This window comes from Chiroxiphia lanceolata, chromosome 16 (assembly GCF_009829145.1).
Source record: "Chiroxiphia lanceolata isolate bChiLan1 chromosome 16, bChiLan1.pri, whole genome shotgun sequence".
NCBI classification, from domain to species: Eukaryota; Metazoa; Chordata; class Aves; order Passeriformes; family Pipridae; genus Chiroxiphia; species Chiroxiphia lanceolata.
The window spans coordinates 14,316,323-14,321,586 of NC_045652.1; positions in this window are offsets into that span (position 1 = coordinate 14,316,323).

The following is a 5,264-nucleotide window of genomic DNA, read 5'->3' on the forward strand; positions in this document are numbered from 1 at the left end:
CCCCCCTTAGCTCCATAGGGGAACTGCTGAAGGGAGATGTGCTCAGAGACTCCTTGTTGTGTGTTTAGGGAAGGGCTGTTCTCTCTGGGAGGATGGGTAGAGGCAGGAGCTGCGGATTTGCTCCCAAAACAGCAGCACCCTGCATTTCTTTGCTGTAGGAGGGAAGCCTTGGCTGGGTGATGCTCAGAGAAAGCCGCCCTCAAACAGTCCAGCTGATGCTCTGTGCCGCAGCTCCTGCCTTTCCCCTGCTCTTCCAGCCGTCTCCAGGTTCATTCCTGCTCTTCCCAGAGGGCTGTGCTCATCCTGCCCCATCCCCGGGGCCGTTCCCCTGGCTGAGCACAGCGCTCCAGGTGTGGAGCAGGGCGGATCAGCTTCGCTGCAGCCCATCAGCCACCCTCCATCTCTGGAACCAGCGGCGGCCCCAGGCGTGCTCTGTTTAAAATGCCTGTTCCAGGCAATCAAGCAGGTTTGATTGGCTGAACACCCTTCTTATAAATTAATTTAGTCAGGAATCGTTTGCAAGGTAATAAAAAGCGACTCTGCCTCCAAATACATTCATTTAATTCAATGAGAGACGGTTGCTGCGGCGGGCTCAGCTCAGCCAGCTCCCCTCACCCCATCACGGTGACATCCCCAAGTGCCGCTCGGGGCTGTATATAAGAGTCACGATCCGCAGTGACAGCTTAATTGTCTCAAATGCTGACAAGGGTCACCCCAACCAGCCATCGGGTGGCGCGGGGCCGGCTCGGGGGGGCCGGCTCGGGAGGGCTGCGGGGAGGAGGATTTATGGCTGGCAAATAGTTTTGAATTCCTCTGGTTGCGCCTGCTAAATGATGAAGCTGCCCCGAGGGGATTGGGGCTATTGATTGTAATTTGCAGTTAAGCCCTCGCAGTTCTGAGGAATCAGCATAATAAATACCCACCGCATTACGGCGGGGACGTGCCTGCCTGGAGGAGAAGGAAGTGGGGAGGTTTTCCCGGCTCGGGTGCTGCAGCAGGATGCTCTTGCTGCCCTCGCATCTGGGAGAGCCACAGGCTCCATCCCTGCAGGAAAATGGTCCCCAGTGTGGTGGGATGCGGGAACCCAGTGCTGGGAGGAGGAGGAGGAAGCTTTGTGAAGGGAGGTGGAGATGCCCTGCTTGCCTGAGAAGGAGAGGGTGGTTCAGTATTGTTGGTATGAGGCTGCCAGAGCCTCAGGAGCTGGTTGCTCCCAACCCGGCTTTGAAGAAGGGTGTGGGGGGGGTGCATTTGTCCCCAGCTCCCATGTCCCAGTGATTTCTTGTCCTAAACTCGCATTGGTTTTGGGGGCAGGAATGGGTCAGGGCCATTTTCCAGCTGTTCACATCTGGGCTGCACTGAAGTGCAGATCTGTATTCCAGAAGGGAAGGGGCTGTGGGGCTGTCCAGCTGTGTCACCAGGGAAGGGACAGGGACCACGGGAGGACAGGACCCTCGCTGCCTCCCTGCCCCTCCCCAGCTCTGCCGAGGGAAGATCAGCTCCCATCCCTGCGCTCATGAGTGGAGATGAGAATAATAGCACTCATCAAATATGCATTGGGTCCTGCAGCTGCTGCTGCACCGATGGGGAGGGATGGTCCCCGGCAGGAGCAGAGCCAGGAGCACCGGGCCAGCCCCAGGCCATGCAGGCGAGCTGGCTACCCCAGGTGAGTCACTGCGGGTCCCCCAGCCGGGTGGCACTTCCCTTGGGCTCACAGGTGCCACGCTGCCTTGGCCAGACTGACCTTTGTGTGTGACGTTGGTCCTTAGGCAAGTGCTGCAGCTCAGATCCTCTGGGAAAGGGTGTGTGGTGTCCTCTTGCCTCTGCCTGTCCCTGCCTGTCCCTGCCTGTCCCTACCTGTGTGCTCACTGCCTTTATCCCCCCCATCTCATCTTCTGCCTCCCACCTTCCCAATAGCCCCACATTTCCACGGCCCTCCAGAGCAGAGCAGCCTCCCCTGAATGCCCCCTCCTTCCCCAGGACCCTCTGCCCTAGGTCTCCTACCACCCCTTCCCCACACTTCTTTTTCCATGGGGCTGTTTTGCCCTGGGAAAGCTCCTGGGCTTGGCTCTGGGACTGAGGTGATGGCCCAGGGCTGTGACCTGGCTCCAGGGCTGCCAGCCAGCACTCCTGGGTGCACGCCAGCATCATGCCCAGCTGGTCTGTGCTTCCAGCATCTGCTCCAGCCTCTCTCCTCCCATAACACCTCCCTCGTGGGCAGCAGGCAGCAGCTGGCAGGCAGGGATGTGCCGTGCATTGTCCATGTGCTGGGTCCCCCTGCTCAGTTTGGAGGGGGGAACTGGAGGGGGTGGAAATTAGCCAGATCAGGGGGGTGATGGGTGCTTGGAGGAGCATGGAGAGACCCCACATTGCCCTGGAGGCCTGGAGGTCTGTGCTGCTGTCACATTGCTGGCTTGGTCCAGCTTATCCCTGTGTTCTTGGCACTCCTGGGGCTGTGACTGGAGTGACAAGAGCTGCAGCAGGGTGGCCCCGCCTGCCCACAGGTGTTTGAAAGTGGATGTGCAATGATGCAGAACTGATGACAGGGAAGGGGATATGGTGAGAGAGAGAGACGCTGCTGCAGCCGGGAGGTGCCCGGGCCGGCTCCCTGGGGCTGGAGCACAGAGCTCCCGGGAGGCACGGCAGCGATGGGGCCGCCGTGGTGTGGTGTGGTGGCACGGAGCCCTGCTCCGGCTGTAACTGGAAACAGGCTGTAAGCGGACCCGGGGCCGGCTGGTGACCGCAGACCTGCTTGGAGACACGGAGCTGCTGCCCCCGGAGCTCTGCCCGCCGATGGTACACTCCAAAGCAACACTCCAAAGGTACAGTGTCGGGCAGCCGCGCGTCCTGCCGGGCTGGGGCGGGTGAACTGTCTCCATCCCCTCCCTGCATCCAGCCATGGCACAGCCCCGGGCTGTGGCAATGGGACTGGGACTGTCCCAGCCTGTGTCCCTGGGGTGAGATGGCTTTCCCTGGCTCGCCCACGTGGCTGGAGCCGTTCAGGAGTGACATGGTCAGAGGATGCTCTGGGCATCTTCTCCTGTTGCCACCCCAGGGACCCACTGCCACCCCAGGGACCCCTCACTGCCAGATTTTGCACCCACAGTCTCTATCATGTCCTGCTGCTGGATGCAGCCATGCCCAGACACCCTGGAAACAGCCACCGAGTGTGGGTGCCCACAGTTTGGGGTTCATGGCCTTGGGTTTCCCCTCCAGCCTCCAGCATCTGCCACCATTCCGCTGAGTCTGGGAACGAATGCCCTTCTCCCAGCTCTGCTGTGCCAAAGGCTGTGCCCAAGGATGAGGAACATGGGGAGGTGTGAAGGGGTCTGGTATGTGAGCTCAGACTGTGGAAGGCAGCACCTGTGTGGGATGAAGCTCACTCTCTTTCTTCCTTCCTTCCTCCTCTTGGAAAGCCCTTGTCATGGGCAGGGAGGCACCGTGGGCACAGCCATGGAAATGGCACAGGGAGCTGTGCCAGCACCCAGGGCACCGAAAGCACTGCAGGGCCTGCTGCCCTGCCTGGGAGAGATGGAGGTAGGGACTGTAGGGGCAGTGGGATGGCAGCAGGGACTGCACGAGTGGTGGGATGCGGGTTGCAGCAGCTTCTTGCCAACTGGGTACCCCCTTGCTCACTGCCAGCAGAGAGGGAGGGGCTGTGTCTGTGTCAGAGGTGATTCCCTGCCACATCATGGTGCCCAGGCCCTGTGTGTCTGTGCTGGAGCAGGGATGGGGCAGTATGGGGAGGCACCTGTGCCCAGGCAGGGCAGGGTCCATCGGCCCCACATGCCTTGGTGCCCATGGCAGACCTGTGAGTGGACTGTGCCTGTGCCAGGTGGGACTCCTGCAGGGTAGTGCTTCCATGTGGCTTGGACTCTACTGATGCTCTTTTCCCACTGATCTGGTGTTTCTGTTACCCCATAGACCCTCTCCCAGTATCTGCCAGATGCCTCTCCTCCTGCTCCATCCCTCTGCTCTCCCTGCACTCCAGGGCAGCCACTTTCTGTGCAGACCCCACTAAGGTGTCTCCCTCTCAGAAATCAACGCATGGAGGAGGCAAAGCCATGGGATCATGGCTGGTGCTTCTCTGCTGTAGATGTGGCAGGGAGGCACCAGGAGTTCCAGGAGATGCCAGCCGTGGGGCTCTCCTGGTCCTGGGGGACACCAACAGGTTCAGTCCAGCAAGTGCTGCTTGTTCTTGGGTTCCACCAGCTGCTGCACAGCTCGATGCTGCTGCTCCCCCCTGGATCTCCCCAAATACCTCCAGCAAGGGAGTGCAGCAGGTGCTGTCCCTGCCCACAGGTGATCTGTGAAGGACAGTGAGTTCCCACTGCTGCTGCTTAAACTTTGATGAGCTGCAGCTGCAGGAATCCAGCTCTGGCATTAACATTTGATGTGGTCACCCCACGCCTGGGCACCTGTGTGTGCCAACAGGCTGCTGGCACTGCTGCAGGGCACACGTGTGGCACAGACAAACCCCCTCGCTGGCTGTGTGTGGGCACATGTGGCACCCTGCCCGTACCTGCCACCCTGCCTGGTGTGGCACTGGGGGTATCCCTGTGGGCTCCGGGCTCCTCAGTGCTTCTGTGGGGCTGTGGGATTTGGACCGGTGTCAGGTTCCTCCCCTGTGTTGCTCCTCTTGGCTGTGTCCCTGCCGCCCTGGGCTCTGCAAAATTGTCACCTCTCTCCTGGCACCGCCGTTTGGCTTCAGGGATCCCTGGGCTTCATCCGTCTCCGTGCTGACTGCAGGAAGAGACCGATTTCCCAGGGAAGGGCAGAGGGAGTCCCGAGAGGCCGGGAGGTGGCAGGGTCCAGTTTTTGGGTGGTGACAGCGCCGTCCTCCGCAGTGTCCGTCTTGGGGGACGCTCCCAGCAGCGGGGGCCCTTCCCTGCTCCTTCGGAAAAGTCTCGGGGCCAGCGTGGTGCATCCCTTGCATTATTCATGCCGCCGTGAGCCCGGCGGTTGGGTTACAGCCCGAGCCCAGCCACCGACTCGCGGGGTGTGCGGGAGGCAGGAGGCAGCTCCCCGGGCTGCCCCGGGGCCCGTCCCGCCGCCCCAGCGCGATGCCAAGCGGGCGGCCGCCGGTGCCCGAGGGAGCCACGCACGGGCATGTGCCTCGCCAAAACCAGGCACAGGTAAATACCCTCCCGGGGCAGGCGGCGGGGTCGGGAGCCGGACGGTGTGCCGGGAGCCGGCTCATGCCGGCACAGGGCATCATCTTCCAGAGCCCCACCGGGGCCGGAGCATGAGCACCCGCCACCGCCGGG